Source organism: Callorhinus ursinus, unplaced genomic scaffold, assembly GCF_003265705.2.
Source record: "Callorhinus ursinus isolate GAN/ISIS: 27379988/994484 unplaced genomic scaffold, GSC_fseal_2.0 scaffold71, whole genome shotgun sequence".
Classification (NCBI taxonomy): Eukaryota; Metazoa; Chordata; class Mammalia; order Carnivora; family Otariidae; genus Callorhinus; species Callorhinus ursinus.
In genome coordinates, this window is record NW_027397133.1 from 4,121,182 (window position 1) to 4,134,278 (window position 13,097).

Consider the following 13,097-nt stretch of genomic DNA (forward strand, 5'->3'; position numbering starts at 1 on the left):
AAGTACAACAGGGGGGAGTAGAATCGCAAAAAGACAGTAGTCTTCACCAACGGCATTTTTTAAATATCCTCCTTTTGCAAATGTTATGAAGACCTCAGACCTTAGGAACGCATTAAAGGACTTTTGCAAATCAAGGTCCTGAAGCTGGCATGGGCTTGACTATAAACCCATCCTGAACACCAGTCATCATGCACTTGAGTGTCCATTGTGTGCCAGAGGCTAATGCCAAAAATCTTGCCCTGAAGCTTAAGGGCCAGTCCTGCCATTGCCACCAACTGGTTGTGGGGCCCCCTTCCCTCTAAGAGTTTTTCCACTTATAAATTGAGTATTGCTAAAAAGACTAACATCTAGGGTTGTTAAGGAGGCCCAGATATAAAGTTCACAAAACAGTCCAGTTAAGAACTTGGTCTTTGCAGTCCTAGAGGCCAGGATTAGAATCCAAGACACATTGGGGAGGGAAAAAAAAAAAGGAAACCCAAAGCATCCTCTTACCAGCTGTGGGAGCTCCCATAAGTCATGCCTCTTCCCCGAGCTTTGCTTTCTTCATCCATAAATGGAGTTCAAGTCATTCCTTCATTCATCAAGCATTTACTGAGCATCTGCTATACTCCAGGCACTTTTCTGGGTGCTAGGGGTAGGTACATCAGTGAACAAAGAGAAAAAGTCAATGCCTCATGAAAGGGAAACAAAGAATTAAATTATAAACAAACAAATGTATATATGTCAGATTGTGGTAAGTGCTCCGGAGAAAATAAAACAGAGTAAAGGGGACAGGGTGTTCAGAGGTATCTCAGACAAGGTGACTTAGAAGAGAGACCAGAAGAAAGTGAAAGAACCAGCCTTGCGGGTATAGGGGTAGAACATGCCAGGAAAAACAAACAATGAGTGCAAAAGCCCAGAGGTGGGAGCCTGCCTGATGCATTTAAAGAACAGTGAGGGGGCGCCTGGGTGGCTCAGTCATTGGGCATCTGCTTTCCGCTCAGGTCATGATCCTAGGATCCTGGGATCGAGCCTCTGCATCGCATCATCAGGCTCGCTGCTCAGTGGGAAGCCTGTTTCTCCCTCTCCCACTCCCCCTGCTTGTGTTCTCTCTCTCACTGTCTCTTTCTCTGTCAAATAAATAAAATATTAAAAAAAAAAAAAAGAACAGTGAGGAGGGGCACCTGGCTGGCTTAGTTGGTAGAGCATGTGGCTCTTGATCTTGGGGTCGTGAGTTCGAGCCCAGTGTTGGGGGTAGAGTTTACTTAAAAAAAAAAAAAAAAAAAAAAAAACCAGGGAGGAAATCAATACTGAGTGAGTGGGAGTGTGGAATAAGACATCTGGGAGGGAGCCAGAGGCCAAGTCATGCAGGGTGTTGTAAGCCGTTGTGAGGTCTCTGGGTTTTGCTCTGAGATGGGACCCATTGAAGGTTGAGGGCAGCAGGGACACTTCTACTCATGTCTCAAGTGGTAATGCTGGTGGCTGTGTTAAGAATAGGCTGTTAAGGGGCACCTGGGTGGCACAGTCAGTTGAGCTTCCTGCTCTTGGTTTCAGCTCAGGTCATGATCTCATGGGCTGTGAGATCGAGCCCCGCATTGGGCTCCGTTCTCAGCATGGAGTCTGCCCGAGTTTCTCTCTCCCTCTGCCCCTCCCCCTGTCTCTCTCGCACTCTCTCAAATAAATCAGTAAATATATTTTAAAAGAATCAGCTATTAAAATAATTCGAATGAAATAAAATAGTGCCACCTGTGGGAAACATTTTGGCAGTTCCTCAGAAAGTTAAACATCGGGTTACTGTATGACCCAGCAATTCCACTCCTAGGCATTGACCTAAGAGTGTTGAAGACTGGTGTTCAGACAAATATTTGTACATGAATATTCGCAGCAGTACCATTCATAATAGCCAAAAGGTGACAACAACTCAAATGTCTTCTATCCATAGATGAATGGATAGACAAGGTATGGTACATCCATGCCATGGAATATTATTCAGCCATAAAAAAGAATGGAGTATTGGTCCATGCTACAACATGGAGGAAGCTTGAAAACATGCTGAGTGAAAGAAGCCAGACACAAAGGTCACACATTGCATGAGTCTATTCATATGAAATGTCCAGAGTAGGCAAATCCGTCGAGACAGAAAGCAGATTAGTGGTGCCAGGGACTGGGGGTGGGGGTCACTGTTTAATGGGTGTGAAGTCTCCTTTGGGGATGATGAAAGTGTTTTGGAACTAAATGGAGATAATTCACAACACTGTGAATGTACTAGATGCCTCTGGCTTGTGCCCTTTAAAATGGTTAATATTTTAAGCAAAAGATTTAAAAAATCATTCAAATGAGAGATGATGGCGGCTTTTATGAGGGTGGTAGCAGTGGAGGTGGTGAGACGTAGTTAGAATCTGCATGTTCTGGAGGTAGAGCTGACAGAATTCGCTGATGGATTGGGTGTCGGGAGGGAGATAAAGAAACGAGTCGAAATGATTGCGAGGCTTTTTGATCTGAAGAGCTGCGAAGATGAAGTTTCCATTTATTGAGATTAGATGAATAGCAGGTGGGGGGCAGGGAGAAGCAGGGATCAGGAGTTTGGATTTGGACATGATGAAGTACCTAACAGACTTCCAAGTGGAAGTGTTGAGAGGCTAAGTGAATATATGAGTCTGAATTCTGGGGTAAGGTCCAGCCTAGAGAGATATACGAATTTGGGAGGCCAAGAGAAGACCAAGCGCTGAGCCCCAATGTTTAAAGACAGGGCGCCTGGGTGGCTCAGTCAGTTAGGCATCTGACTCTTGATTTCGGCTCAGGCCATGATCTCCGGGTCATGAGATCGAGCCCCATATGGGGCTCTGTGCTGGATGTGAAGCCTGCTTGGCATTCTCTGTCTCCTTCTTCCTCTCCCTCTTTCTCCCCACCCTCAGCTCACAAAGAAACCACAGAGAAGGAGCAGCCACTGAGATAGGAGGGAGATCATGAGTGCGGAGGGTCTTGGGAGCCAAGGGAAGAAAACAAACCTAGGAAGAGGGTGTGACTATCATCGGGAAGGCTCAAGTGACATGAGGGCTGGTCACTGGACTGTTGGATGGAGCCACTTGGAGGTCACCCGTAACCTCAAGAGTTGATTTGGCCAAGTGGTGAGGCCAAACCCTGGTTGGCTGATTCAAGAAGGATTGAGGGAAAGGAAGAGGAGACATTAGTACAGATCTCTTTCTCTCTCTTTTTTTTTTTTAGGGTTTTGCTGTAAAACCATAAAGAGCAGCAAAACACTGGAGCTTAATTAGCTAACAACCTTAGCTAGTTGAGGTTAATAAAGCATATTTGTATTAAAACGTGTTTGATGCCAATGAGAATGATCCAGAAGAAAGAGGATGATGGATGGTACAGGAGAGAAAGGGGAGAATTGCTTGATTTATGTCCCTGAGTAGACAAGAGAGGATGGGATCTAGTGCCCACTCAGAGTGTTTCCTTATCTAACAGGAGGGAAGGCAGAGAACAGGGTCTCAGATGCAGGTAGGAGGTAGATGCCCTGGGAACCTTCTGATGGCTTCTCTTCTCTCCCTGAGAATGGATCAGGGTCAAGGGTGAGAATGAGGAGAGGGGTGGAGCTAGAGGTTCAAGGCGGGAGGAGAAGGTGTGTAGTTATTCCAGGAGCGTGGGAGAAAGAATGGACATGAGGAAGGTTTCCAGGTGGTCCCCAGGTGAGTGATCATGTAGCATGTGTTTGTGTCCAGCCACATTCAGCTGGTGCAGGCACAGAGTAGGCAGAAAGCTGGGTGAGAATTGCCCACCGGTCTCATTCACATAAAAGCTGGGAACAGGACCCGGTGCCCAGGGAGTGCTAGAAAGGAGGACAACTGTAAGGGCTGGAAATGCTTTGATTTGGGAAATAGAGCGGCTATGAAAAGGTTAGGGACCAGGGTCTTATCCAATCCTATCCATTTACAGATAGGGAAAAAGAGGCCCAGGTGGGTCCAGGTTTCCCACACCTTAACACGATTTAAAAAAAATTTTTTTTAAAGATTTTATTTATTTATCTGACAGAGAGAGACACAGCGAGAGAGGGAACACAAGCAGGGGGGGTCGGAGAGGGAGAAGCAGGCTTCCCGCCGAGCAGGGCGCCCCATGCGGGACTCGATCCCAGGACCCTGGGATCATGACCTGAGCCGAAGGTAGACGCTTAACGACTGAGCCACCCAGGCGCCCTGATTTTTAAAAAAATTTTTTAAAGATGTTATTTATTTATTTGACAGAGATTGAGAGAGAGAGAGAGAGAGCACAAGCAGGGGGAGCGGCAGAGGGAGAGGGAGAAGCAGGCTCCCCGCTGAGCAGAGAGCTCCATGTGGGACTTGATCCCAGAACCCTGAGATCATGACCTGAGCCAAAGACAGATACTTAACCAACTGAGCCACCCAGGCGCCCCTGACATGATTTTTTTTTAAATGTGAGGTGCTATAATTATTATGCTTATAAAATTTCCCCATAGATAAACCCATGATCAGATTTACTGAGGCCATCAGCAGACGTACCCCAAGCTCCCCTGGATTGTCCTGTCTGGTTATTACAGCTGATTAACATAGAGCAGTCATTAAGCCATCGGTGTTTTCCTGCATGTCTCAGTGAGAGGCAGTGAGTTGGTTAATGAGCCTGTCTGCCTGGGTTTGAATTCCAGCTCTGCTTCTTAGCGTCTACTTCTCCGTGTCTCAGTTTTCTCATCTGTAAAATGGAGATGATAACAGCAGATGTGCCTCATAGTGTTTTTTGTGAGGAATGAATAGGTTAATACATGTAAAGCTCCTAGCATAGCACCTGCCATGGAGGGAAACACAAAATAACCATGCTCATTATCATATCATTGAATCCCTTTAACAATCTCTTTAACAACAAATGAGAGGTACTATTATGATCCCTTTTCTACTGTGACAGGAACTAAAGTATTAAAGGGTTAGTATTGGGGCGCCTGGGTGGCTCAGTCATTAAGCGTCTGCCTTCGGCTCAGGTCATGATCCCAGGGTCCTGGGATCGAGCCCCGCATCGGGCTCCCTGCTCCGCGGGAAGCCTGCTTCTCCCTCTCCCACTCCCCCTGCTTGTGTTCCCTCTCTCGCTGTGTCTCTCTCTGTCAAATAAATAAATAAAATCTTTAAAAAAAATAAAATAAGGGCGCCTGGGTGGCTCAGTTGTTTAAGCAACTGCCTTTGGCTCAGGTCATGATCCTGGAGTCCCGGGATCGAGTCCCACATCGGGCTCCCTGCTCAGCAGGGAGTCTGCTTCTCCCTCTGACCCTCTTCCCTCTCGTGTTCTCTATCTCTCATTCTCTCTCTCTCAAATAAATAAATAAAATCTTTAAAAAAATAAAATAAAATAAAGGATTAGTATGCAAAGCCTTACACACACACACACACACACACACACACAGCTTGTAGTAATTCTGGTAGAAATGAAGACTAAAGCAGCCCAGAGAAGCTAAACTGATCTACATGAGTACATAAAGCAACATTCTCACATCCACTAGATTGGCCAAAATTAGGTGGTCTTAGAACACCGAGTTCTGGGGAAGTATATGAAAGAATGGGTCATCTGGCATGGCTGGCAGGAGTATAAATAGGTGCATCCTTGCTGGAGAACAATCTGGGATACTCGGAGAAATTAAATATGAGGATGCCTGACAACCCAATTTCTCCACTCTCCAACAGGCCTATACATGGAATACGTATGAGGATGTGAATCGTGTGCAGTTTAGAGGCAAAGAATTGGAGGGAATTTGATGTCCATCATTAGGGCTTGAGAAGCAGAATGTGGACTATATGGTGGGATACCCCACAACCACAAAGAAGAGAAAGATGCAGACGTCAATGCAGTGCTTAGTGAATGCCTGGTGCTAAATGCTTTAAGACACCAGCTGCCAATGATCCTATGAGAAAAGTGCCATTTTTATATATTTATATATTTATTTTTCTTAAAAGGGAGAGAATCTTAAGCAAGCTCCACGCCAGCCCGTGGGCCCAACGCGGGGCTCGATCCTATGACCCTGAGGTCATGACCTGAACCTAAATCAAGAGTCGGATGCCTAACCAACTGAACCACCCAGATGCCATTGTTTGGCAACCTCCCATTCTACACAGAGAGGTTAAGAAATTTGCCCAAGGACATTCAGCTAGTATGGGTTACTTAAACCCAGGCAGCCTCTCAGAATCCTCTCAAGACTCACTCACCCTGAGCTAGAAATAATCATAGCCACACAGAGAGCTCTCAAAAAGCACAATGAAAAAAAGATAATGAGGTTTGTGGCCCAGTGACACTGTTGCAAATTTAAAACACACACAAAGAAACTAACTGTAAGGATACACATGAATCTTAATAAAAGAACAGAAGAAGGATGGAGGCCAAAAATTAAGCACGCTAGAGAGGATGCCTATGGGAGGGGGACAGATGAAAGGGGGAAATTTCTAAAATTAAATTCAACCAAAGATGATTGCATAGAATCGCCTCAAGTCCGTGTGCTTGTGGTTCCAAGGCAGGAAGCATTGAGACTCCTGGGAGGGGAGGATAGCGGGGTAGAGGGGGTGGAGGGGGCGCATGTACCTTGGAGAAACTTGGTCAGAGAAGAGGGGCCAGTGAGAAACAGAGGCAGGCTGGTAAAGTTAAGAGGGTCACTCTGCAGCCGGGCTGCCAGGGTTCGAATCCCAACTCAACCCCAAGGAACTCGACTTCCCTGTGCCTTTGTCTCCTGTACTTTTTTTTTTTTAATGCCAATGTGGGGTTTGAACTCACGACCCCGAGAGCAGGAGTCACGTGCTTTAGTGACTGAGCCAGCCAGGCATCCACCCTCCCTAATATTTGTAAACCCATACCCTTGAGAGAGACAACACGGAAAGCCCCTTCTTCGCCCACGAACCTAAGGCAAGAAATCTATATTGCTTCTGGATGTTCTTATGGAAAGCCCATTTTTCTTTCTCTTGGATACAACACAGTATATGATCTGACTTGCCTTTTAAAAGGCTGGCTCTGGTTGCCGTGGAAAGGGGGCAAGAGTAAAAGCGGGGAGCCCAGGAAGAGGCTCCTGTGAGAGGGTCCAATGGGGAGCCGTTGGGGGCCTGCACCTCAGTGGTGTTGACAAATGGGGTGGGCGAGACAGGGTCAGATTGAGAATCGAAGGGTGCGGCAGGAAAGGTTTGCTGCTGGATTGGATGTAGGTGTGAGGGAAAGAGGGGGTGTCAAGGGCGAATACAAGGTTTTTGGCCCCAGCGACCGGGAGAGTTTGGAATTTATCCCGGAGGCAGTCGGAAGTCATAGGAAGATGTTGAGGCTGGGGGGGGAGGGGACTCGGTCAGATGCCATAATCACCAAGGAGGCAGCCAGGACTGGGAACACAGGCCTGGGAGAGAGGCCACAAGGATGGATTCTAGCCCTGGCTCAGCCCCCAACTCACTGTGGGCTCCTGGGCAGGACAAAACTGTTCTCTGGACCTCCATTTCTCCATCCTACAAAGAGCCTGGTAGGAATAAAAGACCCCTAAAGGCCCCCTCGGGGCAAGTAGTTTTGGTCCAAGATTCTCTGACTCAAATACCCTCAGGATCAGATAAATACCCAATCATTATTCAAGGACCAACTGCTTCTTTTTAATCCTCCTCCCCGAAGCCCCCTTGGACGGGACACAGAATTTCTCTGGTCTAGGAAGGAGGGGCGTGATATCAGTGACAACAGCGGGCAGTATTTCTTGAGCACACATTCTGTGCCAAGGGCTGTCCACGCTCTATCACACTGTGACCCGACAGGAGCCCTGAGAGGTGGGTGCTTTATTTTCAGCCCCCATTTGTAAATGGCAAACTGAGGCTCTGAAGAGCTGAAATGATTTGCCCAAAGCCACGTAGGAGCACCAGGACTCCAGTGATGTCTCCCCACCTGCACAGCTACCTATCACCCTGGTCCAGCCAGCCACCAGCGCCTCTCACCTGGATGGTCACAATCACCTTCTCACTGGGCTCCTTCTACCCCCCACCCCCACACACACCATGTTTTTCATACGCAACCAGAAGGATCTGTAATAAAGTCTATGTCAACTTACGTCTCTCCTCTGCTCAAACCTCTCCCCCGGTTGTCATCTCACTCCAAATCAAAGCTAAGGCTTTACAGTGGCCCTCAAGGCCCCACACTGTCTACTTCCTGCCTTACTGGCCTCATTCCTCCCACTCTCCCCTCCCCCACTTGTCTCTAGCTTCCCTGGGCTCCTCTTTCTTCCTCCAACATACCAGGTGCACTCCTGCCTCAGGGCCTTTGCACCTGCTCTTTTTTCTGCCTGGATCCTTCTTCCCCCAGAGACCCATATGGCCCACTCCCTCACCTCCTCCTTCAGGTCTCTGCTCAAATGCCACCTCCTCAGTGAGGCCTCCCCTGTCTATTATATTTAAACCCAAAGCCCTACTCTCACCCCCTTGTACCCCAACCCCTCATCCCCCTTCTCTGATATGTTTTTCTCCACAGTCCTTATCATCTAACATCCTATATATTTTTTTTTAATTTTTTTTTTACTTCTCTTGCATGTTGATTGTCTATTTCCCTAGAATGTGAGCTCATGAGGTCAGGAATTTGTGTCTATTTTGTTCACTGCTATATCTCCAGGGCCTAGAACAGTACCCAACACATAGCACATGCTTAATAAATATTTTTGTCAAATGTATGAGTGAGGATCTGTCTTCAAGGCTGATGCTCGTAACCACCATACACTGTGTTCAAAACACCGTGTTAACTCTTCATGTGTTGGCTTCTGATCACATCTCTCCATCTCTCCTGCCTCTGCTAGGGTCCGGGCAAAGAGCCCCTCCTCCCTGGAGTCTGGCTCCATCCCAGCCCCCAGGCTGGCAACCCCTCCATTGCCCCTTTGATGCCCATGCCACTCCCCTGTGTAAAACCCTCCAACGACTCCAGGATTGCACCCCAAACCGCCACGCTGGGGTTTTTCATACTGTTGGTCACAACTGGTTAGGGGACTGTGAACCCAACCAACATTTTTCAATTGAAAAGAATAGGTGGGAGTCTGCGCACATCGTGTAAAACATAGTATAAACGAAGGTATAGGTGAAGTATGATTTCATGAAACTTTTGTTTCAGTGTTATATGCATTGAATGATGATATAATATCTCTTACCGTGGGTCAAAACGGTTTGCAAGCTCCTGCACTCCACAGTCCTGACTCCTAAATCCCATGCACAGACGGGATGGAGAGTATTAATATTAGCTGAGATTTCCTCTTCGCTGGCTGGGACCCAGGCCAAGTGGTTTCACCTGCTTTGGTTCTTGGACTCCGTGCCGTACCCTCAGCACTCTTACGATTCCCAGTTGACAGATGATGAGATGAGGCTCAGACTGGGGAAAGCCCATGCCTGAGGTCACAGAGCTAGGAAAAAGAGCCAACCTCCCTCCTCAGACTACCCACTTGCCAGCTTGCCCTGCCCCTCCCCATCTGCTCCCCGTCTACACGGAGCGCTCAGGTGTGCCAGCCCATCCTCAGCACCCCAGGTGCAAGGTGCCTCATAGATCCTCCAACACCTCGGCTAGTGGTACCATTTGAAGTCCCATTTTGTGGGCCGGAAAACTGAGGCTAGCAAGCATTTCCAGGAATCCACCATTCCATCACCCTTCTCCAAACTTCTTTAAGTGGGAGGAAAGAGAAATGGCTAAGGCCATGTCTTTGACTGCCTGGGTTCAAATCTCATGTTTCAAAACTGGGTGATCTCAGGCAGCCTCTCTGGGCCTCAGTTTCCTTTCCTGCAAAATGGGAATAATAATAGTACTTACCCATAAGGCCATGCTTAAGACTTAAATAAGTTGGAGTGCATGCAAAGTTCTTAGTTCAGCAGCCACACCCCTCTGTTGAGAATCATCCCAACAGCCCTATGTAATTAGATTACTATGTGCCCCCCAACATTGTTGCAGAGACTCAGAGGCCCTTGCCTGAGTTCATACAGCTAGAAAATGGGAGAGTGAGAATTTGGATACAATTCTGGGCTGGGCTTTTAGCCACTGAGTCACAATAACCCTTGGGGTATTAGTATCAATAGCAACAGCAGGAACATTTTCCAAATTAAGGAACATGAGACTCAGAGAGGGTAAAGACATGCCCAAGTCACACAGCATGTAAATGTCAAAGCCAAGACTCAAACCCTGGCTTGTGTGTGTCCAGGGGCAGGCTGACCTTTGTCCCATGAGTCCCTCTGTAAAACTCTGATGGAGCAGGAGGAAAAAGCACGTCGAGGGGTGTCTGGTCTGGAGGGTCTTGCATCCTTGGCTCCAGCCCCTCCCTCCCCACCATAAGGTGACTGCTCCCCTGGGGGCCCTGGGGTGGAGGTACCGGGGTGGCACGGATGATGGCAGAGGGTGCAGCAGCCCCCTCCTCTGGCCTCTGATTGGGGCCCTGCAATCCCCCAGGATTTGGTGCTTGGAAAGCTGACGTTAGGTTGCTATGGCAATGGGTTTGGGGCGGTTGCCATAGCAGCAGAACTAGCCTGGGTTTAAAAATATCTAGGAGGAGGTTTGTGTTTGTGTGTGAGTGTGAGTGCGTGACCAACCGTGCTGTCGTGTGTGTCCAAATAGGAGGGCTTGGGGGGGGTGTGAGCTGGGGCTGCAGGCATGACTTGGGGGTGGGGGCTGACCAATACTCGGGATTCCGTGTGTGTTGAGCATGTCACTGAGTGGCCTGTGAGGTCTCGTGCATTTTGTGCATTAGACTACGAGAGCCATGTATCTAAATGTGTGTGATTATCCAATTTGTGTGGAAGGCAGGATTGGGTCTGTTTGTCAGTCTATATATCACATGTCACTAACATGTATGCCTTATGTAACATAGGTCATTTATGTCTTATGGCTTTGATCATGTACTTGTAACTTCTCAGCTTGTGTGTGGCCAAGTGTGGAGTTATTTTGGCTTTGAACATGTGCACCTGGGACATACTTGGATATCAGATGTGTGTCTATCTATTTTTGCATGAGAGCCTGTGATATTTATGGTCCACATGACTGAATGTGCATTATCCATTATGGGAGTGTGTGTGTGTGTGTGTGTGTGTGTGTGTGTGTGTGTGTGTACCTATCCCCATGAATCTACTTCATACATCAGAGTGCCTGTGTGCAACTGTTGAGTATACACCTGTGTGTCTGCAGGAGGCCTGGTGTGACTGTGCGTGTGCTGGAGATGTGGAAATTCATGCCATACTCCATGGATGTTGGGATATGTACCTGTGTGGTGTGAGTATATGTGAATCAAAGGGTCTAAGGTGTGGATCTCAGCCTGACCCCGGTGCCTCCCTGCATCTCTCTTGCCTCTTCCTTGTCTCCATAGCAACTAGCTCCTCAGCTCCCTCCAGGAAGATGGAGGGGGAGGATCCAGACTGCAGTGGACCACAACCCCCTCGAATCCCCCTTGGCTCCGGGGACAATGGGGGGGATGGGACAGATGGGAGGTCACTTCATCCTCCCCAGGCCATCTGCTACCCTCCCCATCCTGGGGACCTGAGAGCATGGCAAGGGTGGGGCAGAGTGGGATAGAGCAGAGGGAGGCCCCCCCAGGTGCCACAATTACCCCCACCCAGGCCCCCTCTGAGCCTAATCTTGCATCTGGCTGACCTAGGAAGAATCCTTGAAGACAAGAAATTCAGGGAGAAGAAAATTCATATATCAGAGAACAGTGAATATTAGCAATGATCCACTCCAAAGAAAGGCCCCCTATTTCAGGTTCTGAAATAAAGCTTGTCCTGCGTTCAAATCCCAGTTTCCCCTCTGTCTGTCTACCTGTGTGCCCTTGGGTGAACCACACTCCATTTTCCTGAGTGTCTGCTTTGTTGTCTGAAAATCAGGTTTTCTTAATGACATGAATAGTAATACCTTAGTCTACAAGGGCCAAGACTGTTTTTTGTTCCCTATTGTACCCCAGTGTTTAGGACAGTGTCTGACACTTGTAGGTGGTTTGTAAGTGCTGTTGATTGACCTGAGCGCCAACCGGATGTTAAGCTCAGCTCTACACGCCTAACAGGTATTCATTAAATTCAATCCCCAGAGCCCTGGCAGTAATACTGCGTTGATTCTTCAAAAGATGGATGAAAGATTCGAGGGGAGAACTTCCCAGCTGTCAGAGGTGGGAGACATGTGAAGTGAGAATTCTTATCGCGACCATGTGACGTCAAGTCTCTGAGGCTCAATTTTCTTCTCTGTAAAATGGGGATGATAAAAGAGTACCAGACAGAGTCGGTTGCTCTGGGAATTAAACGTGGTAAGCTTTGTGAAACGCTTACTTACAACCGGACTTGGCACACAGTAGGTGCTCAATAAACGTACGTTACAGGTGAAGGGTGGGGAAGGTGTGGATGAGCCCAGGGTCCTCCTTGTAGCATGGGGGAGCCTGGTCCCTCTCCCAGCGCCGAAAGGGGCGTGGTCAACTTAGGGGGCGTGGTCCCGGCTTCAAGGACAGACCAATGGGGGCGCCGAAGGGCGCGGCCCTGACCGGCATGGGCGTGGCTTTGATCGGGTGGGAGGGGCCAGGCCGCTGTGGGAGCCTCCGGGAAGAAGATGCTCGGGCCAGCAGCCACCGCCAGCCCTGCCGCCGCTGCCGCCCGCACCCGCCGCCCCCGGGGTCCCCACTAGCGGCTGCCTCCGCCTCCCACCTCCGGTCAAGCTCCTCCGGCCCCCCGCCCCAAGCAGGGTCTGGGGGGCTCGGTCCTCCACCCGGGGGAGCAAAGAAGGGGGTCCCGACCCCCCCCCCCAGTGGCGCGGCCAGTCCCTGGCCTCGGTAATCTTGAGAGAGACCCCACCCCTCAGTTCTCTCCGGACCCTATCGGGGACCCCCCTTGCCCTCCCGTCCTGCTCACATCCTCTCTCCAGGCTCTGTCAGCCCCCCAGAACCAGCTCCCTCCCTCCTTCCCTCTCCAGGGTTCCCCCTCCCCCATCCCTCCGCCGCCGCCCCCTCCCCCTCCCACATCCCCTTCCCTCCCCCTCCCCCACCCCCGTCCCCCGCCCCCCCCCGACCATGAGGATGATGGCCGCCGGCGCGGTGCACGGCCTCTTCACGGCCTCCGCGGCCCCGCAGCCGCCGCCGCCCCCGCCGCCGCCGCCGCCGCAACCCCAGCCTCCCCAGCAGC